This window comes from Bidens hawaiensis, unplaced genomic scaffold (assembly GCF_021521415.1).
Source record: "Bidens hawaiensis isolate Kalapana, Puna unplaced genomic scaffold, B.hawaiensis_p1.1 tig00014829_1, whole genome shotgun sequence".
Taxonomy (NCBI): Eukaryota; Viridiplantae; Streptophyta; class Magnoliopsida; order Asterales; family Asteraceae; genus Bidens; species Bidens hawaiensis.
The window spans coordinates 225,613-238,970 of NW_027492309.1; the positions used below are offsets into that span (position 1 = coordinate 225,613).

The 13,358-nt window shown below is 32.7% G+C and overlaps 1 pseudogene; it reads right to left on the reverse strand.

Annotated features, from left to right (window-relative positions):
• Positions 1 to 6,884: 6,884 nt before the first annotated feature.
• On the reverse strand, positions 6,885 to 7,646 carry LOC143547781 (brassinosteroid-responsive RING protein 1 pseudogene; annotated as a pseudogene).
• Between the last annotated feature and the right edge of the window lie 5,712 nt (positions 7,647 to 13,358).

Sequence of the window (13,358 nt, forward strand, 5' to 3'; positions counted from 1 at the left end):
TAGTCGAGCTCAATTGAAGAGGGGCATTACAATTAATTCAGAAAGGAATCATCTACAGGTGAGTTCTAGCCCCTTCTATGTGTTATGTTTTCGGGGCTGTGTGAATACTACGATGTGCTAGATTAATATACTTACCTTTAATGGTAATTTTATATTAGATATATGTTTACGTATGAATGTGAATGCTATGGGTTGATTAACTAGTATATACGTAGTTGTTATATTAGGTATGATTGAAGAAAGTAGAAAGGAAATGTAACGAGGGTATGATTTTATGGTACGTTAGTGGGCACCGGGCCCTAATAATAACCGAGGTATGTAAGGACCGGAACCTTATAATATCCGAGGTATGTAGGGACCGAACCCTTATAATATCCGAGGTATATAGGGACCGGACCCTTCTAATATCCGAGGTATGTAAATAGTAAGAAGTATGAATGTATGTATGTATGTTTAAAAGATAAACGAACCGGTAAGTATTAATACGTATCTTCGGACACGTATTATTCAGTAAGTGAATGTAATGTATGTTAATTAACTAGAACTCACTCAGCGTAGCTGACTTTTAGTATGCACGCAGGTGAGTAGGATGAGGCATGTTGCTTAGAGTAGGACACGTGACGAATAAAGAAGACTGGCATCGAAGAAAAGAAAAGTCACGTGTTAATTGTGTTTATGTTAAGACTTATGTTATTCTATTTAAGACAAAGTACTTATGTTTGTAAGAATGGTTGACTTTAAATTTCGCATTTTGTTTTAATTACTCTGATATTCCGAATTATGTGAATGAGTAAATCTAACCAGCGTGAAAGTAGGGCACTTGGGGTCGGGGACCTTACATCTCTAGTCAATTTTCAAGAATCGGTTGTCAATTTCAATTGAATTACGTTGTTTCAAAGAATCGGTTGTCAATTTCAATTGAATCGATGGTCGATTTGTTGTTTCAATCAATTGACTGTCAATTGTGTGTTTCGATTGAATCGATTGTCAATTGGTTGTTTTAATTAAATCGAGTGCTAGGTGGTCGTTTCAAGTAGTGGTTTCAAATCAATCGATTGTCAACTGGCCTTTTCAATATAAAGCTGCCTTTGAAATATCTTCAATTTTCAAACTATCGATTGTCATTTTACAAAGAATGGATGTCAATTTTTAATTGAATTGGGTTTCAATTGAATCTATTGTCAATTTTCAAAGAACATTGTAAGTTTTGATTTATTTTGTATTTAAATATTGTCAATTACATTTCTCCTTTGTTAATGATCTTTAATTTCATATTTAAAACCCTAATTTTTTTTATATATAAAAAATCTACAACCTTGTCGCTAAACATGAAATAGCGGGCGCAATTTCATCACTATCACTGCTTTCCATATAGGTAGGTTGTCGCTATTTACTGCTATTTGCTATTGAAAACTATGAACTTGCACTATTTTTAATCCATAAGAAACTCAAAACCTTTATGTCTTCAAGCACTTTAACAATCTTCACCAGGAAAATGTACTCGTTTCTAACCTTCCATAAGCACCAAATGACCACCATAACAATGGAATAGACCAATATTCTTTTATGCCTCACGTCCAGAATCTCAATGAATTCTTGGACAACTTTAACCTGAAAAGGTTGAAATACTGCACCACTTTTCAACTCTTTGCCACACCACAGTCGCGACATACCAAGATGTAAAAATATGGTCATCGAGTCATCTGCTACAAAACAATTACTACACGTATCCGGACAGAAAAAGATATTTCTTTTTATTAGATTGTCGCTTGTTGGAAGGTGGTTCTAAAGGGTCTGTCACCTTCATCATAACCCAATTATTCTATTTTAAGTTGCCATTCTGGCATAGGGGATCAACCCTATATAGTAACTTCATCAAAGCAACCGACAAAGACCTCGAAACCCATATAGGAGATTAGTATATAATAGATCATATTTTAAAGTACAAAACGAAACCAAAATCAAATTCAACCACCCTTCATTTTTATATTAAAAATAAAAACCTTTCTAAACACTAACGAGTTGAGAAACTGACCTTATTTTTTTCATCTAGACCCCCAAACATAACTCTCGTTTATTAAATGAGTTTAGACGTGTCACTCCAACTCAAGGCATGCTTATTTTCGTACTGTAATATAATTATTGCTCTCAATTATGCTGGTTTATAAAATTGAGATGCATGCTTGTGCACCACAAGTGTTCAATTGTGAATTGTTATGAACCCACTATGATGTATGATGACATGCTTTTAGGTATGCGATATTATCCTTGTGGGTAAGATGCATGAGTTTGAAGGCAACTTGTCGTTTGGAACTAAACTAGTTTTTCTTGGACGACACCCATCGACCTGTTTTCCAATGGGGACCTTGTGTTTCTTCATGATATTCGTTAACCTACTTTCATCTCATCTCACTCAAACCAAACATGTTACTTTGCTTCTTGAGTTTGTTATTTAAAGTCTAACAAAAGGGCAATTAATTATGCATACATCAATTTATGCATAATTAAACAATATCCTATAATAATAATAAGTTATTAATGATAAATAATAATATAATAGTAATGCATAATGCTAATAAAAGAACAAATGAGTCTAAGAACTTAAACAAAACCCGAACCCGAGACCCAGCTCGTTTAGAACCCGTAACCCGCCGTATGCTAAACCAACGACGTATGGGACTCATTCAGAAACACTTGAACATAAACGCTCGTTATAACAATAGAGGAATTAAAAGGAGTGTACGAACGAAAGATCACTTGTAAAAGATTTTATATATATAAGTGTGAGGGTGGAAACTTAAGACAAGTTAGAATGTGAATTAAAATAATAGTGTAACATAATAATAGATATGATAATAATAAATATCGTTAAGAATGCAAACTAATAAAGTCGGTTCAATAATAAAATAAGGATTAAAGTATATTAAATAAATAAGCTCGGTTTAAGAAGGCTACATGTCGGTTCAGTTAACTTAAAAGTTAACCCCGTTAACTTAAGAAAATAAATAACGAACAAATATGGAGAATTAATACGTGTACGTTATTAACAGTTAGTCGAGCTCAATTGAAGAGGGGCATTACAATTAATTCAGAAAGGAATCATCTACAAGTGAGTTCTAGCCCCTTCTATGTGTTATGTTTTCCGGGCTGTGTGAATACTACGATGTGCTAGATTAATATACTTACCTTTAATGGTAATTTTATATTAGATATATGTTTACGTATGAATGTGAATGCTATGGGTTGATTAACTAGTATACACGTAGTTGTTATATTAGGTATGATTGAAGAAAGTAGAAAGGAAATGTAACGAGGGTATGATTTTATGGTACGTTAGTGGGCACCGGGCCCTAATAATAACCGAGGTATGTAAGGACCAGAACCTTATAATATCCGAGGTATGTAGGGACCGAACCCTTATAATATCCGAGGTATTTAGGGACCGGACCCTTATAATATCCGAGGTATGTAAATAGTAAGAAGTATGAATGTATGTATGTATGTTTAAAAGATAAACGAACCGGTAAGTATTAATACATATCTTCGGACACGTATTATTCAGTAAGTGAATGTAATGTATGTTAATTAACTAGAACTCACTCAGCGTAGCTGACTTTTAGTATGCACGCAGGTGAGTAGGATGAGGCATGTTGCTTAGAGTAGGACACGTGACGAATAAAAGAAGACTGGCATCGAAGAAAAGAAAAGTCACGTGTTAATTGTGTTTATGTTAAGACTTATGTTATTCTGTTTAAGACAAAGTACTTATGTTTGTAAGAATGGTTGACTTTAAATTTCGCATTTTGTTTTAATTACTCTGATATTCCGAATTATGTGAATGAGTAAATCTAACCAGCGTGAAAGTAGGGCACTTGGGGTCGGGGACCTTACATCTCTAGTCAATTTTCAAGAATCGGTTGTCAATTTCAATTGAATTAGGTTGTTTCAAAGAATCGGTTGTCAATTTCAATTGAATCGATGGTCGATTTGTTGTTTCAATCAATTGACTGTCAATTGTGTGTTTCGATTGAATCGATTGTCAATTGGTTGTTTTAATTAAATCGAGTGCTAGGTGGTCGTTTCAAGTAGTGGTTTCAAATCAATCGATTGTCAACTGGCCTTTTCAATATAAAGCTGCCTTTGAAATATCTTCAATTTTCAAACTATCGATTGTCATTTTACAAAGAATGGATGTCAATTTTTAATTGAATTGGGTTTCAATTGAATCTATTGTCAATTTTCAAAGAACATTGTAAGTTTTGATTTATTTTGTATTTAAATATTGTCAATTACATTTCTCCTTTGTTAATGATCTTTAATTTCATATTGAAAACCCTAATTTTTTTATATATAAAAAATCTACAACCTTGTCGCTAAACATGAAATAGCGGGCGCAATTTCATCACTATCACTGCGTTCCATATAGGTAGGTTGTCGCTATTTACTGCTATTTGCTATTGAAAACTATGAACTTGCACTATTTTTAATCCATAAGAAACTCAAAACCTTTATGTCTTCAAGCACTTTAACAATCTTCACCGGGAAAATGTACTCGTTTCTAACCTTCCATAAGCACCAAATGACCACCATAACAATGGAATAGACCAATATTCTTTTATGCCTCACGTCCAGAATCTCAATGAATTCTTGGACAACTTTAACCTGAAAAGGTTGAAATACTGCACCACTTTTCAACTCTTTGCCACACCACAGTCGCGACATACCAAGATGTAAAAATATGGTCATCGAGTCATCTGCTACAAAACAATTACTACATGTATCCGGACAGAAAAAGATATTTCTTTTTATTAGATTGTCGCTTGTTGGAAGGTGGTTCTAAAGGGTCTGTCACCTTCATCATAACCCAATTATTCTATTTTAAGTTGCCATTCTGGCATAGGGGATCAACTCTATATAGTAACTTCATAAAAGCAACCGACAAAGACCTCGAAACCCATATAGGAGATTAGTATATAATAGATCATATTTTAAAGTACAAAACGAAACCAAAATCAAATTCAACCACACTTCATTTTTATATTAAAAATAAAAACCTTTCTAAACACTAACGAGTTGAGAAACTGACCTTATTTTTTTCATCTAGACCCCCAAACATAACTCGTTTATTAAATGAGTTTAGACGTGTCACTCCAACTCAAGGCATGCTTATTTTCGTACTGAAATATAATTATTGCTCTCAATTATGCTGGTTTATAAAATTGAGATGCATGCTTGTGCACCACAAGTGTTCAATTGTGAATTGTTATGAACCCACTATGATGTATGATGACATGCTTTTAGGTATGCGATATTATCCTTGTGGGTAAGATGCATGAGTTTGAAGGCAACTTGTCGTTTGGAACTAAACTAGTTTTTCTTGGACGACACCCATCGACCTGTTTTCCAATGGGGACCTTGTGTTTCTTCATGATATTCGTTAACCTACTTTCATCTCATCTCACTCAAACCAAACATGTTACTTTGCTTCTTGAGTGTGTTATTTAAAGTCTAACAAAAGGGCAATTAATTATGCATACATCAATTTATGTATACTCAACACCATAAAAAATATAACACGTTTTGCCATTTTATCTTTTAAGAAAAACACTCTAACTTAGTTTTAGTAATTGAAATTTTCAAAGTTGTATAAAATGTATATTTACTTGTAAGTTTTTATAACGTCATTAATAACACAATCATTGCCTATTACTTGTTATGAAGACGTGGAGCATCACTTTTAACTATTTTGAGGCTGTGTGTAGTGATGTAAGTTAAAGAGCCAAGTTAAAATGTCACGTAAATAGCAGAGATTTAACTAATTTACTATTTAACAACGATGTATTGGTTTTAACTTGAGTTTGTTAAAGTTACCCGCCTGCCTTTCTTTCCATTTAACTTGCCGCTCCTCCAAGACGGCCACGTAATGGCTTTAGCGCACACCAATAGTCAAGCGGACACGCCTTGGCGCCCAAAACCCACCCCAACCACTATGCATAGTTTTAAGTCTTAAAATTGTCTTAAAAAAATTGAGTTTATCATTCTTGTCAGATTAACAAAAACTATCCATGTTAACATTTTCAAATAAACCCACTCGAACCGCTATACATAGTTTTAAGTCATAAAACTGTCTTAAAAAATATAAAAGTTTATCATTCTTGTCAGACTAACAAAAACTATTCACGCTAACATTTTCAAACATTTGGATAACGCTTTATCAAATCTTGACTTGTTTAAAGTAGGAGAAAACTATTTTTTAGAAAATATTTGTTACAGAGACGTATTTAAATCATTCATGGATTTTAATATCCTAAAGTTATGGAAAATAACTTTTTCTTTATACAAAATAAAAAGGTAAACGCACACTCTTTCAATAACTTTAGGGAAATAACTCTTTACACAAAATAAAAAGGTAAAAGCACACTCTTTCAATATGATTTGTGCTAAATAACTCTTTTATACAAAGAAAATATGATTCGTGCTAACTAACTCTTTTATACAAAAGAAGAATAGGTTAAAAACGCACTCTTTCTAATATCCTAATACAAGTTGACATCCACAATATAGTTGGTTTTGAACGTTTAAAGCTCACACGAAGTAGAGGAAAAGGGCGGAGGAGGAAGAGAGTGAAGGTGGCTTTGTGGAAAAACACCCTCTTTAGCGGTTTTAGTGAGAGGGGGGAGGTGTAGGGGCCGTTTTAGTGAAGAACACCCTCCAATGACTTTAAAGAAAAAGAGGCGTTTAATGGTGCTTTTAAAGTCGTTTCTTTACCATGAGAGGGGCAAAGCTCAACCAAACCCAAAAAAATTAGACTGATATGGAGGAAAAAAAAAAAAAATATCAAGATTTCCATTAATTCTTATCCACTTTTTCATCTATACAATATATGCTTCTCCTATTTTTTTCCTTTTTCACGAAAATATACATTATAAAATTCTCTAACCTCTTCAACAAATAAATAAAAACTAATTTCTAACACACTAATTACAAACTACTAACCAAAGATGACTCCCCATAATAATCAGCAATCCCAGAAGCTGCCCACAACCTTTCATTAAACGAATCTTGCAAACTGTCGGGTACAAACGTTGTCCGACAAAGCGGACATGTTTTCTGATCATGATCCATCCAACGGTCCAAACAGCACCTATGAAATATATGCCGACAATTCGTAAGTTGCCGGATCTCATCACCGGCATCAAACTCATACAAACAAACCGCACAACTCTCGGGTGGGTCCACCAGCTCCCAGAATTTAACCACCGGGAGTAGCTCACGAATCAGGACAGCGGAAACCGAATGAAAACGAGTAACGGGTTCGGTTCGTGCCGGGTCGGGTGAGAATTCAGGCTCGAGGAACTCCCCGAGGCCCGCGAATTGGAAAATGGAGGAAATGAATTTGCGGATGAGACCTAAAAGGGTCAAGATGTGAAGGAGGAGTTTGGGGAGGTACAGATCAGTGTAACCAACTGGGAAACCCATGGAATTTGTTTAGTGAGTTTATTTATGATATTATTGGTTTGAGTTAGTAGAGGAGAGTAATGCACTTAGATTCATGTGGTGTATATATATGGAGAATAGAGGGGGTGAAAGTGAAATAATGGGAAAGTTGAGGGGGTTGGTTGTAATTTTGTGAGACATATTTAAGAGGTTCATGTTTATTGCCCAACTTTAATAGCCTAATCATGTGGACTAGTTAGGATGATAAATTGATAAGAAAGAATGATATAATTTTCTTAAGATATGATGTGTTTTTATAAAATTTTGAGATGTGAAATAATTATATTAGTCCTTTTTTCTTTATTTAGTTAGTTGATGTAACAAGGGATTCATGATTTTTACTAGTGCTAGATGGTTGAAGTACTCCATGATAAATATGCAAATAGCACATCAAATACTAGTATTAAATACTTAACACCTTATACGTATCAAAGACTTGCAAACACATAATGAAAACCAACTTGCTATCTTTACACAAACTAAACTTTTAAACAAACAGAGTTGCATGTGTGGTTCTTAAGAGCAGCATAATAATTGAAGCTTAAATGAGCTCTATCCAAACTTGAGTTTTAATTGAAGCTTGTTTAACAAATAAAACTGAGCTACACATCTCTAACTTGAACATGTTTACAAGTTAAACGAGCCTAATCTTTATATAAATATAATAGTTTCATTTAAGATAGCAAATATATTACGTAATATAAGAATACCTAAATGATATATATTATCTTACATATAAAAAGTTAAAAACTACGTATTAATATGAAAAATATTTATATACGAATAAAATGATTAATAATAATAAATGTGCTAGTCCAACCTTGAAACTTTTCTCATCATTCAAACTCGCATTTTAGATATGCAATTTGAAACGAACCAAACTCAAGTTTGTTAAGTTAAACAAATCAAGCACAAGCTTACACCAGTCATACTAGAATCGGCTCGGCAAACACACTCATACTAAGACAGCTGGGTCAAATCTATAATTACTAGTAAAATTATCCAAAGAAATTTAGGCATGGGACCAAACAATACGAGTCATATATATTTGTATTCCAATATATAATAGCATCTGTGGTGGGAGCCATTGGTTCCACCATTAATCATCTATGCATGAATAAAACACTAAAATATGGAACCATGGATAGTGGGTTTTCACTTATGGTGCCATGGTTGGTCCAGAACCATAAGGTGTGGCTTGGTTGCATCTTTGGTGGGGCTCTTGCCAAATTATTAGGTGTGCCCTTTTTTTTATATATTTTACTTTGATTATTGCTTATTTTAATAAAATTATTTTATAGAATGCATGGGGTCGACAACTAAAACAGTAATCAGAATGCTATTGATCATGAAGGTACGGACATATGTGGTCCAATGGATATACCATAAACATTCCCACCAAAAAAACTATATCATGTTTAATATATACTTTGTATCAAATTTCTAAATTTTCTATTTATGTGAAAGTTATTAAAAATATTTTATAATTAAACTAAATATCAGTATACTAATAATCATTATATGTGATCAATTATTCAACTTAAGCATTATTTTTAAAATTCTCAAATAGACAAATTGGATTTTAAATAAACAAAACTTTAAAACTATTGGAATGATACAACAATTTAATTAATGACAGTCTTAATTTTTAGTTTCGTTATAATCAAAGGTAATTCAATTCACAACGTGTTCTCGCTCAGTTTCACGTACAATTGTGATTATGAGCGATATAGGGAAAAGTATCTTCCTTCAATGCAAAAATCAAGTGAAAATCATGTGTATCATGTGAGAGGAATTGCTACTTGCAACAAAAGTGAAATTTAGGGTGCAAAGTTTACCTTATAATTAAGCTAAAGTATTTGTTTTTTCTTTGCTTTAGTGGAAACTTTCCTGGGTCACCCATCTATGGATTCCTCTCACTCAAGCACATCTAACTATTGTGTTACCCTTTCATTCACTACGCTAAAACATCATAATCGCACTCAATAAATATCACAAATAGCAAAGTTATGGTAGAGTCCATGTAAGATGTGTGCGGCCTTACATTTACCCCGTAAGAATAGAGAGGCTGGCAGGCTTCTTCTAGTGAGACAATCGGCTCGATAATAATTTTGAATCCAGCTTTAGATATAAGGTATATAGCACATAACCATCGGGACACCGACCGATTAGTGCATGCAACCTTGTCTTTCAGTTATCAACGTCACCACATGATGCATGATTAACCTCCTTCCACTTTTAACGTTATTATCATGAAATTAGTAAAATAATGTCAAACTTAATGCAAGTTCACCCCCCCCCCCCCGGCCAAGAGCCCACGCATAAATACATTATATGTGCACTATGCCTAAACATGTTTATGATATTTTAGGCGGACATTCGTTATGACCTGGAAGTCAACAACACACAGGTGATACTTTGCCGAAGGTGTTACGTTCCCATTCCTTTGGGATTCATAATCGTCAATGAGGTTTGTTGTTACTAGAGCTATTCTTGTTGTGTTTTGTTTACAATGGTGGGGAAAACCTAATCAGGACGAGAATCCTAATGGGTATGTTTGTAATACCTTATGAAAATATTGCATCCTTTTGTTCTATTTTTTTAAACGGGAGATATTAGGCAATAAGAAAGGTCCCCCCTGAAATATCACCAACGCATTTTGGATGCAACGATTGTGGATGAAAGAAGAACTTAACAGTTAAACGTGCTCAAGCAAGAATAATCAATTTATGATTGATCTCGTAGGAAGTTTCTAATCAAGTGATATAAAACAAATCTGTGAGATGCCCATGGATAAAACATACAATATTTGTGGTACAACTGTATAAGAAAGTGAATGTTACAAGTGTAATCTGTTAAACTTATCGTATATACAAGCATCCATCAATGAGTTGTAATTTGGAATATTAATGTATACTATATTACAAAGTATTTGGAAAGAACATGTTAAAAGAAATTTTTGTTTAAGAGTTTTACAAGTTTTGATGTATGTAATATAAGAGCATTTCATTCTATCCCTTATCTCTAAATTCAAAATTACACTAAAAACACTATATTTTCTTTCTTATTTTTAATTAAATAATAATTTTTTTATACCTTTATAATTACCATTTCTCTTTCATTTACTCACAATAACTTTCAAAATATATTAAAAATTATAGGACGTGAACATTAACTTTTCAAGTATACAGAAAAATCATTGTGTTTCTCTCTCCTCTACTCACATCACCCTAAACTGCGTACTCCTCACGTTATAAAACTTCACTGACATTTTTAATGGATTGAATGTGAATGTTGAGCATTCTCATCCAACCCCTTATTTTGTGTAAGGGGTGCTTTTATAATTTATAGAGTGATTCAGTGTGTTGTGAGTGAAGAGTTTTTATATTTTAGAAAAAGTAGTGATTTTTCTGTATATTTGAAAAGTAGTTGTTCATACCCTATAATTTTTTAATATATTTTGAGAGTGGTTGTGAGTGAAGGAAAGAGAAAAAAATGATAAAAGGTATAAAAAGTATTATTTAATTGAAATAGAGAGAGAAAATGTAGTGAGTATTAGTGTAATTTTTTATTTAGAGATAGGGAATAGGATGAGAATGCTCTAAGCATTTTCATCCAACCCATTATATTATGTGAGGGGTGTTTTTATAATTTAGAGAGTGATTTAGGGTGTTGTGAGTGAAGAGTTTTTATATTTTAGAAAAAGCAGTGATTTTTCTGTATATTTGAAAAGTTACTGTTCATCCCCTATAATTTTTTAATATATTTTGAAAGTGGTTGTGAGTGAAGGAAAGAGAAAAGGTAATGATAAAATGTATAAAATGTATTATTTAATTGAAATGAAAAGAGAAAATAAAGTGAGTTTTAGTGTAATTTTTGGTTTGGAGATAGGATAAGGGATGAGAATGCTCTAACACATCATACTTGCACTTTAAATAATAATATTTTTAAATTGTTTTTAAATAATAGTAATTATACTATATAACACATGATAAGTTTAGTGCCGCAAGTGCCCTATTGGGCCACTTGGCGGCACCGAACTGATCCGTAAATTTTGTTTTTGTTTTCTAGTTCAGTCATCATAGCAAACGCAACGAAGACCGACCGAACGTCAAATTTTTTTTGTTCTGGTATTATAACGAACGTGACAGAACTCGACCGAATTCTCATAGACTCACTGTTTCAATGCCCGCGATCGACAACGGTTAGATTTTACCAACGCTCGAGTTTTATCGACCGACACCACCCCATTGGTCCACCTCAATTTTTATAGTTCTTTTGTTTTATATTTGGTTTTAATTCCAGTACAATAACATATGCCACAGATCGAATTTACATCAATTTACCGGCTCAACACTTGGGTTACCACTGTCTAAGTTTTACCGACGTTCCCGGCGCAATGCTCCGAGTTAAAAATCAGTTAGTATACATTATTTAATACATATTCAATTCACTACAGTAGGTACATATAAAAATGTGTATTTAATAATAATAATACTTATTATTATTGTTATTGTTACTAAAACTAGACGGATGCCCGCGCGATCCGGCAGAGAACAAAAATTCTAGTAATCATGTAACAATTATGGATGTTCAAGGTTCGTTTGAAACCTTTAAACATTTAAACCAATCGTCACTTTTAGTCAGCTGGTTTTTGAATGTTCAGACTATAGCAAATGGTTTGGTTTACGCTTTATACTTAAAATCGGCCATATAAAATCGGACCGATCGGTAAACTTACTATTGAAGCTCTATAAAACCAAACCATTAATAACGATTCAGTTTGAATTTTCAACGGTCCAATTTCGGTTTTCAATGAAAAAATACGAACCCACGGTTTGGCTCATTATTTAACTTAGAAACCGTAACCGAATTGTGCACACCCATACGTAACATGTTAATTTTAATTGGAATAAACTATTGCAATACCATACCCAAATTAAAGACAATAAAATGCTCATTTTTATAGTGCAATTTTTTTAAAAAAATATTAACATATGTAAAAGTTACGGCCGTTGTAAAATCGGTAGTGGGAAGTTGGTTAACAATTAAATTTAAAAGAAATACATTGGTAAAGATGATGGTACAAAGTTGTAACTATTTTTTAAACTTACAAAAGTTGAGTAAAGTTGAGGGGACAATGTTGTACTATTTATATGCATATTTTCTAATTGACAAGCTTGCCCTTATCTTACATGTTATATAATGTGTACATTATGCGTTATAAGTTGTAAATTACTTGAAAAACAGTGTCTTAATTTGCCAATGACTCATGTATTATTGTATATAGTATAGATAATAAGATGTAAATATAATTGTGTTTATAGTAAGTTGGGTTATATTTATTTTAAATATTATGAATCCATCGTAAACGTGAGATACTCACTTCTATCTATAATATATATAAATGAAACCCCTAAAATCCTAGGTGTCGCGATGTGGTCACTCCCCCCTTTTATGGAGCCACCATATTGCTTGATTTTTAAATGGAGTCTCTCATTGATTTAACCCAAATTCATGGGTATGAGTCTTACCAAAACCAGATAGCTCTTAAACGGGTTATAACATTCATTAAATTAAAAATTAATCTTACCAATTATTTGATATGAAAATCCTATAAAATAGGGATATACTAAAATTTAATATCCAATTTAAAAAGAAAAAGATATTATTTATAATTAATAAACAATTTTATAGTAAAAAACATAAACGGGTCATGGGTCACCAAATCCAGATAGCTTTTAAACGGGTTATAACATATCATTTATTTATGAAACCCTAAGTATATTATTAACTTTCTTACAATAAAGAAAATTAAAATCCAAAAAATAAATATTAAAAAACGAAAAATGTAAAACAAC